The sequence below is a fragment of the Mesoplodon mirus genome (assembly GCF_964341445.2).
Source record: "Mesoplodon mirus genome assembly, chromosome: 12".
In the NCBI taxonomy this organism is placed as follows: Eukaryota; Metazoa; Chordata; class Mammalia; order Artiodactyla; family Ziphiidae; genus Mesoplodon; species Mesoplodon mirus.
This window is the reverse complement of record NC_138988.1, coordinates 84,455,660-84,466,431: the sequence shown is the minus strand read 5'-3', so window position 1 is coordinate 84,466,431 and position 10,772 is coordinate 84,455,660.

The window sequence follows — 10,772 nt, the reverse complement described above, 5'->3', positions numbered from 1 at the left end:
TTCTTTAGAGGGAAGAAAACATCTCTGAATTGAATTGAGAGCCACTTCACTTTTTAATCTATGCCCCAGTGCAGAATCTTCGGAGTTTTCTGTTGAGTTTGCACTGTAAGGAGACCAACTGAGTTCTTTGCTGAGTATGAGGAGACTACAAAGCTCCATTAAGCCTCCTTACATAACCACACTTGGGGTTCAAATAACCTTAGAAGAGTTGACCTCCGATTTCTCTTATTTTGGTAGTTAAGAACTTCCAATAAGAAACAGAATGGAGAGTTAAAATTTCCAAAGAGAACTCCCTGTTAGCACAAATACCTTCTCACTAAAACATTGATGAATTCATCCTCATTAGATAGAGAGAGAAAGGATAGGATTATGAATTATTGACCTAAAATTACGGAAAAGGAATGGATGCATTTAATTTATTTCTGTCAAAGTTTTACTCTAAAAATATCTTGGAAAAAAAGTCACTGTCAGCAATGCTTCCCCTGGAGTTGCAGAAATAGGTTCTTTCTCATTTGGGGGGATTTTCTCCCTAAAACTTGATGCCAGTTCCCTTTTATTATTTTTTACATTTATGTTTTCTGCACCTCTGGTTAAGTTGCTTAAAATCTACTCTTTTTCATTTTAAATCTATCTTCCAAAAAGAAAACAATATGCTCTGCCTCTCTTTCCTACATAATTCTTCCCCTTTTTTGCAACTCAAGTGTCCCCCTCTGTGACTTCCCGGATTAAACAGCATTTCTCATATATGTTCTCCTAAATCTCAGTCATTCTTTTTTGTAGCATTTATCATAGTCATGATATTATATTTCTGTCTGTGATTACATAATTGATTTCTAACTCCTCCTTCCTTCCTATTAAGCTCTTAACTCCTTGGAGGTGGAGACCAGACCTGTTCAGCTCACCTTTCCACATGCTGAATGAGCAGGCATACAATACATAATTTTTGGAATGAGGCAATGAATGAATGTTTCATAGCTATCAGCTAAAATAGATAAAGGTAGATCTTCTGCTGCTTAGGGCCAGCTGTAAGAGTTGTTTGTCTGCACAGATTTTCTTTCAGAACTCATTTCAGTGATCTCACATCCAGAAATATAACTTCTTGAAACTGATATGCTGGCCCAGAGTCAGGACACTGACGACCAGATGTTTGCCTCTAATGGCCCAATTTTAGTCAGCCTAGGAGAGGGAATAATAGTCCTCTAAAAATCGACATCAGGAAGTCGGGCTTACCTGGTGGTGCAGTGGTTGAGAGTCTGCCTGCCGAGGCAGGGGACACGGTTCCAGCCCCGGTCCGTGAAAATCCCACGTGCTGTGGAGCGGCTGCAACCGTGAGTCACGACTACTGAGCCTGTGCGTCCGGAGCCTGTGCTTCGCAACAAAAGGGGCCACAGCAGTGAGAGGCCTGTGTACCGCCAAAAAAAAAAAAAAAAAAATTTTCAAATTTTATTCTGGAAATCTCTATTCATAATTGATCTTGAACACCTAAGTAGTTAAATTCCAGTACAGTATTAACCATATGATAGACCATCAGTTGAGAGCCTGAGGGTGATTGAGAATGCAGGTGTAATTAGAAGAGGTTATAAAAAACCTCCAACCAGTGGATTTGATACTGTGATTAGAGAAAATATCAGACAGATGAGACAGACATCTTTTAAGGCCTTGCTGGGATTCGAACCCAGAATTCGCCTGCCTACGAGACAGGCGCTTTAACCAACTAAGCCACAGAGCCTACGATACAAGTAATAGGGCCTCCTTTCTGTTCAAATCGTACTCAATTAGGTGAAAACCTATTAATTAGAGTCACTGCTCACTCTCTTCTCGAATAAATCGACCTTGCAGAACAGACACACCTGCGATGGAGACTCCTGGAACTTAAGACCCCCATCAAGCCTAACAAAACGCATACACGCACTCACACCATAACAGAGAAAATGTACTTAGAACAACCACGGAATGGGAAAGAGTAGATACGAGCCGAGTGTTCGTTGTGGAGGAGGGGACTTCTCTGAATGAGGCCAAAGAAGTTCTTATATTCCATCCGATTGTAGTAATTTAGAATCCTCAAGTAAGTGGATATTCTAAAAGTAGAGTGAAAAGCTTTAATAGCAGAATAGGTCAGTTAGAACTTCAGTCAAATTAATGGCATTCCTGGTTGTTAGAAGAGGGCACACTTGTGCACTGAAAAACAAACAAAATGGAGACAACAACCCAAAATTCCAAACACATTCAGACTCTGCTAACAGCTGTCCGCTTGTGCTCTGCTTGAGGAAGTAGGAGACGGTCATTCAGGAGGCGGCTCGGTCAGAGTTCACTTAAAGGTTTTATGATTCAAATCCCAGGAGCCTTTGCCTGCCCGAGGCTGGGAAACGACCTCTGTTCCTGCAGCTCTTAGGAAGGTGCACAGATGGAAACCACAGCTCGCTAGGCTCTGGGAGGCGTCGTCGCAGATCGGGAGATTCCTCCTTTTCTGTACTACCTACTTCTTGTTGGTTCTTCAAAAGGATGTTCTTTAGTATTTTCTTCATGGACCCTCAACTTGTAGAAGCTAAACAAACATTTACTGATTGTACAATTACGAAATTAAGCATCCATTCTTAGACTGTTAATGCTTGCCTCCTGGTTTTCTGCCTGTAATTGGAATAAGGCTGGCGCTGAAAAGGGAGTGAGTTCATCAAATTAGCAGATGCCACAGCACATCCACCCAGCTTCTGCTGCCTGGTTAAAATACAAAATGCGAGGACTCCAAAATTCTTTATTTAACCAAGTAAAGGCTGAAAGGAGCTCTGGGCCTGATAAGACCTTTGAATCCCAAAGTCTTTTTTAATTTCTTTCTTGGGTCAAATGGTCTGGCACTGACATTTTCTATCCCATTCAGAATGTTTTTATAGTGAATACAAACTTATTTTCTTGCTAACCAGGATAGTCACTTTTTAATTTAATATATGCTAACAAACTTCTATGATAAGGCTCACACAACTACTCCATTTACAGTTACTGTATATTTGGAAAATATACAGTTTGGAAAACAACACCTTCAAAATAATAATGGACAAGGAATCACGGTGTTTCTGAATTCTAATTAGCTCAACTGTTTATGATCAGGACTGTAAAATTTTCAGTTACAAAAGCACAATTGGGATGACAGCATTTTTGGCTAAGTATTATTCAAGTATTGTCCAACAAGAGTGATATTACTGAGTACCTACTATGTGTCAGGGGCTGAAATGAGTTCTATGGATACAATTAGGTACCAGATGGCCAAAGATGATAGAAAATAGAACAAGAAACTGTAATAAAAATTTAATATGATAATAAAAGAAGCACAAGATGATAGATGAGCACCTAACAAGGGCTTGTAATACTCTGTACTATGAACACTGCCCAGTTCAATACATTTTTTGATGATTTCTCTTTAATGTATTTGATTTTTTGTAGAAAAAGTATATTTTATATATATATATATATATATATATATATATATATATATAATGTATAACTGTACAAATAGTACTTGGAAACATCTTTAAAATTTTCATGTTAATCCCAGGTATTTAACCAAAATAGGAATCTCTGCCAAGGTGGAATGAAATAAATCTGACCAAGGCCCAACAGTAGGAAGGTCTGCAAGGTGCATGAAATAAAATTATCATGAGAGTAGAAAGAGGCAGAATCCATGGAACCTATTCCAACGAGGTCCTCCCGGAAATAGCCTTGCACTCAGGCAAACAATATGTATGAGAACTGAAAGAACAAATAACATATGAGACCCCAGGACAGTTTGATGCACAAGTGCTTGATTAATATTAGACCCAAAATAACTAAATGAGGGATATGAATATGGATAATGGAACAGGGGATTTTTTGTAACTGCAATGATTTCTCATTACCCTAATAAATGCTTCCTCTGTTGAGAATAGGGTGATTCAACATAATACTAGCTAGTAGATGTTATCAGTTGAATTTTGTCCCTCTAAAAATTCATATGCTGAAGTCCTAATCCCCACTACTTCAGAATGTGACTATAGAAGTAGTCGAGAAAAAGGGTCATTACTAATGTAATTAGTTAAGACAAAGTCATCCTGGAGTAGGGCAGGCCTCTCTGTTACAATATAACTGCAGTTCTTGTAAATGGGGGAAATTTGGAAACAGACATGCACACATGTGAACATGAAAGCGGAGGTTAGGGAGGGGGATGCACCCATAAACCAAGGAATACCAAAGATGGTCAGCAAACCATCAGAAGCTACCGGAGAGGCATAAAAAGATTCTCCCCCATAATCCTCAGAAGGAACCACCCTGCCAACACCTCGATTTTGGATTTCTAGCCTCCAGAATCATGAGATGATAAACTTCTATGGTTTAAGCCACGTAGTTTGTGTTATTTTGTTACAGTAGCCCTAGGCATCATCCTCTGAGTATGAGCTAAGTTTTTCCCTAAATTTTGCCCTAAACTTAACTGAAAACAATTTATTTAAAAAAGGGCTGAGAACTATATTCAATTTTCTCTGATAAACCATAATGGAAAACAATATATATAAAACAATATATATATATACATTCTTATGTATATATATATATATATATATATATATATATATATATACATTCTTATGTAATATATATATTTCTATATAGATATCTGAATCACTTTGCTGTATAGCAGTAATTAACAAAACATTGTAAATCAACTGTATTTCAATAAAAAATAAAATAAAAAGAGAACTAATGAATAAGGGGTGATGGGAGGTAAGTGTGAGAGGGGCTCATGTACACTAACTAAAAAGCTGAACAAAAATGGCTATAAATTTTTTATAGATATACATACATGTAGTAAAAGATTAAAATGCAGATTGGAAAGATACTAATGGACTTCAGGATGGTGGTTACTTTTATGGAGAGAGGAAGGGGAATGGGAAGTGAGGGGTGATGCTTCAATCATACTTCTAAATTATTTCCTTAGGGAAAAATGAAGATCTGGGTAAAGGGTACATGACATCTATTATAATATTCTCTGTATTTATGCTTTACTATTTCATAATTAATTTTAAGTTCAATAAAATAAAATATATTTGCATAAACTTTCACATTATCATATTAGAAAAATAACAAAAGTAAAAGTAAAGATTAGTGCACTTGCAAAGCCCCAAGTATTCACATATTTGCTTTACATGTAGTAGAACCTCTTCCCTTAACAGATATTGCCAGAATTTCTATAGTTTCTAGAAAATAACAAAGAGCAGAGACATAGAGTCTTTGCCATTAAGTAGCTAAAATGTTAGTTGACAAAACAAAATGTATCTATGGGTAATGATACTGTAGCTTTACCTAGGCCACGTGGAAATGGGCTTTCCCTGAAGCATAGTGACATAAGTAAAGGCAAGCCTTCCAACATTTTATATCAAACATACCAGAAAGCTAATACAAGGGGAAAAAATAAAGGCAATGACTTGGAATAGCCATCTAAAGTTTCCTCACTTTGTGAAGCAACCATTCAAAATAACTTAGAATTTACCTTAAAAGACAACTTCGGGGCAAAAAAGTAGTAGGACCCTTTAAGGATTAAGCACAGGAAGTTCTATGTGAGCAAATTAGCTCTCCCCTATATAACTTTTTTCTGTCTCTTCAGTTTATTTTCATTTTTAACTTTTATTGGTGAATAGCTTATTTAGAATACCAAAAGATATGAATATTGCATTTTTATGCATCTAGCACATTTGTTAGTTTGTTCATTACTAGAAAGTTAATCATTTTGTTGCCATTTGGTAGCAACTATGAAATAGCTATTCCAACCCCCTTATCCAACCCTCCTCTCCTTTGATCACCTCACACTATATGAATTCAAAAAATGATCGTCAGATTGCCTTCCCTGACTGTTTAAAATCTCCCAGATTTACAACATTTTCCTGAGGTCCTGTTGTCTAGAATGCACTCTGGTTATAAATGTCTCTGTGAGGAGAAATGCTCTTAATTGGCTTCTTTCCCCTGATCTGGTTTGTTCTCTCTTTGGATCTGAAGGGCCAATATAGACAAGAAAGAAGAGAGATTAGCTTTCGTTACTACTTACAAACAGGACAAATTTTATTTCAAATTACTGAGAGGTCATTAGTCACAATTTAAGATTAAACTGTGCAAGGACTGCCCTCTGCTACAATGTAGGTCTGCTGGATCTCATTTCTCCTTGAAATGAAAAAAATAAGGTGTATTCTTCATTGAATGACCTTGGTTCACATCTACTTTCCTCTAGCCACAAGACTTTGTAGAAACTACTAAATGGAGTCCAACTCAGGGTAGGCTCAGAGAAATTCCATTGCTGGTAAATAAAAGGAGTGTTTTTAGTCTTTTTCTTCAATGTTAATGTATAAAGCTCAGCAAATAGAAGACTTTTCCCCAGCTATCCGCTCTCTTATGTTCTTAGAAAATTTTCCTTTTCTTTCTATCTTTGCTCCTCTTAATATTATTTGGGGCACAAAAAACCCTACAGAATATGCAATCTAGTTTTACCTATTTAAAATAGTCATCTCTTGAAATATTGTTAAAAACGTTATTATTTTCCTTTAGGGACGCAGAGTCATATGATAAATTAAAACGAGCCTTTCAAACCATAATTCAAAAAGAGTCATGTACCACAATGTTCATTGCAGCACTATTTACAATAGGCAGGACATACAAGCAACCTAACATGTCCATCAACAGATGGATGGATAAAGAAGATGTGGCACATATATATAATGGAATATTACTCAGCCATAAAAAGAAACAAAATTGACTTATTTGTAGTGAGGTGGATGGACCTAGAGTCTGTCATACAGAATGAAGTAAGTCAGAAACAGAAAAACAAATACTGTATGCTAACATATATATGCGATCTTAAAAAAAATGGTTCTGAAGAACCTAGGGGCAGGACAGGAATAAAGACATAGATGTAGAGAATGGACTTGAAGACATGGGGAGAGAGAAGGGTAAGTTGGGAAGAAGTGAGAGAGTGGCATTGACATATATATACTACCAAATGTAAAATAGATGGCTAGGAGGAAGCAGCACATAGCACAGGGAGATCAGCTCTGTGCTTTGTGACCACCTAGAGGGGTGGGATAGGGATGGTGGGAGGGAGATGCAAGAGGGAGGGGATATGGGGATATATGTATACGTATAGCTGATTCACTTTGTTATACAGCAGAAACTAACACAACAATGTAATGCAATTATACTCCAATAAAGATGTTAAAAAAAACAAGCCTTCCATTATAAAGTCTTAGCCTCAAGTTATCAGTATCAACTCCCCTTTTTCATGAGGAAATTTTATTTCAGAAAATGTAATGTCTTTCCTGCTTCAAGTCTAGGTCAGAGCCATCTCAAACCACTGACAGATATCCCCAAATTTAAATTTTGGGGTGGGGGGAAGCTTAGAGTATATTTGTTCTGTCCTGGAAGGCACTGAATTATTAAGTGATCTACTTTCTTCCCAGTGACCAGCTTTGCAAACACAGGGATCTCAGGAAGTAACAGTTTTCATTTCACAGTCCTTGAACAACTGTGGTAAGATAAAGAGAGACAGAGGTGCTTCTCTTTACTTAGCAGAATGGTATGTGAAATTAAGTTATATCCCATGGATCACCCCTGTCTGCCCTTGACTTGGCCAGTCTGGGGGCTGCTCCTGTATCTGTGACTACCTCAGTCACCAGTGGTGTCTCTAGATAAGCTTAGACTAACTGAGAAAGGGGTAAGCCTGCAGGTATACCTCTCTTATGCCTCCTCCTACCTTTGTGGATATTTGGAGATAATTTAAATAGAGAATTTCTAGGCCAGCGGTTCTCAACCTTAGCTACATATTCAAATCACCTAGGGGGATTTTTAAAATGCTGGTGTCCATTCCACACTCCAGACAAATTAAACTAGAATCTCTCAGAGTGGGATCCAGGCATCAGAAAATTTTAGCGCTCTCCAGGTGACTCCAACGTGCAGCCAAGTTGTAGAACCACCGCTTCACTTTTAAAGAAAGCTGTGGGCTCAGGGAAACTGTATTGATTTTATCTTTCCCTCCCATCACCCAGTACACACTTTACCTACCAGATAAAATAATTTAGTTAGGACACTGTTTTTGGATTGCACCTAAAACTTTTTTATTGGTTAAACGAAGGTGAGTCTTTTCATGTGGTTTGGAATAGAGAAATCTTAAAAACAATCTTTGATGAAGTTGATCATAGTCTGGTGACATGAAGTGACAAAAAAATCAGGTGGTAAGTCATAATTACAACTCAAAACTGGTTGCTAGGTAGAACTGTTGGTGTTTCACCACTGCTAGACTTGAGTGTGGGTAACACGGCACATTGGAAATGGGAGGAACAAGAAAGGATAAAGTCTGTGAACTATTTCCTTATTAACCGCTCACCTGGTAGATGCTACGGCTACTATTTTAAGTTTGTTCAAAGTGTTCTAATATCTTTAGAGCTACACCAGAGTTAAACTATTGTAGGTCTGTAATAAATATTGGCAAGACCAATTGTTCAATACATGACAGCACAGGATGATTTTGGCTAATAGAATGCAAGTTTCAGCGCACCACACTTTCAAAGGCCCATTTTAAGACCCATACTTTAATTTTGCGGTTTTTCTTAAATGGTCAAGAGGCACAAGCACTAGATCCACCCATGAATGACAGACCAAATCATTAAAGAGTCCAACATAAAGGATCACAGCCATTATTATTTTTTAACACTGGGCTCTTGTACCTCTAAGAATTTGGTACATTCCATCTCCTAAGGTTCAGGAGCCCTTAACTACAGCCAGGCAAGGGACGCCTGGAGCTGCTGGAGGCCTTGCTGAGAAATAAACGGAACAACAGAAAACTGTTTTCTAAATTTCCTTTACTTGCTAATGTGACAAGGTGTCACAAATTGGAAGTGGAGACCAAAGCACCAAGATACAGGAGATGCTGCATTCCAAAGGGGACTAGCCCTTCATCAAAACACACAAAGGAGCTAGCCAAAGAGAGTCCTTACCCACATGAATGGTGTAAAAGGGCTAGGTTTAGAAAGAGAAGTGGAGTTTTGGAGAGAATTAAAGTCAGTAACTTTAGAATCAGTGAGGCAAATTCAGAGATTACAAAAGAGATCAGTATAGAAGGAATCAAATCCACGACGATGTGAACGCTGCGAGCTCTGGCAAAACGCACTGAGGGGAAAACATGTCTGCGTCAAAATGTTTCTACTTCACTCCTTTGTGTTCGATTTCGGAGAGAACGGTCACGTTTTAAGAAGCGAAATTTACCCAATACTTTCACAGCCTCCGGCCTGAGAAGAGTGTATTTTCTTTCTAGGGGAGCTTCCCGTGAAATCCATCTTGCTTATTGAGCCTCAGAGTATGAAACCTGAGACAGGAGCTCAGCCTGCCGTCCCATCTCCCGTTCGAAACCCCGGCAGCAAAATTAAGTGAAAATACTAATCCGTTCGCAAATCTTCCATTTAGAGTTTACATGAATAACTGTCATTTTGTTTTTTCATGGAACAGGGACTAAAGTCACTCTTGATTTCACTTTGTGGAAGACCATCTCTAATCCCTGCTGAGGATGGAAAGGAATAAAATGTTTAAACGGAAAGGTTACTAGCATAACCCGCGCAAACTGTTAAGTACGAAAGGTTACTAGCATAACCCGAGTAAACTGTTAAGTACCTGGAGGCAAGATGGTTCAGATTCTACAAGAATGGGCTGTGACCGTAACGCAGAAGAGAATTGTTTCCAGAGCTAGAAAAGAAAAGGGTGGAGATGCTGGGGATCGAACCCGGGACCTCATGCATGCTAAGCATGCGCTCTACCACTGAGCTACATCCCCATCATGCTGAAAAAGTGTTTTCTAAACTACCTTCATGAAATAAAACAAATTTACATTTTTAAAACAAAATTATTTCGTTCTTTTCTAAACAATTCTCACCTTCTATTTTATAGAACTCTGTTACCAAGGAATTCCTATTAACCTGTATCTTGCAGAAATTCAGTGACAGATGAGAATACACTGATCTCGGAAATCTGAATAGGAAACAGTCTCACAGACCCTCCTTTTCTGAGTGCTTGTCTCGTTTGCCAAAAGATATGTGGAACAAAGGAAAATTCCTTACAGGAAGGATAAAAATACTTTGCCAATGACTGTCTTTAATTATGAAACCTACCAAACTATCCCCAATTCCCCTCCCCAATTCTGCACCCTAGTCCCGGACTCCAGAAACCGCTATGTAACTATTCTTAGAAAACAAGGAGCCAATGAAGGTATTTCTGTTAGAAAAATAAATTCCTTCCACTCTTAGCAACTGGGAGGGCTAAAGGGTAAAGATGTTGGATTGCTTCCTGAGGCCTCTGATCCTCATTTTATCCAAGGAATACAAATCAAATCCAAGGAATACGAATCCTCGGATCTTGTTCTGATTCTTTGGAAAGAAAAGCCAGGAAGTAAGAAACGTGTTACTTTTAAGATTGAGGCAAAACCTCTGCTTCTGGGTTGCTTTATTTTTCTGCAGAGGGAGTGGTCCTTTGGAATTCAGATCACTCTCAATAAGGGTCTCAACAAATCAAGAAGGTTTTATCCCTGCCTAGTTCTGGGAAGTCCCCGGATATAGTAACCTGTGAGCAAACCTGGAAGAATGAATAAGAATGTCAAGTAGAAAGGAAACGAAAACTGAGGATACAACATGCGTACAGGAGTGGAACTGTATGTAGTTCTGAATGGTTTGAGTTGGGAGGTGCAAGGTGGAGATAAAGGCAGAGAAATCAGCTTGACCAAG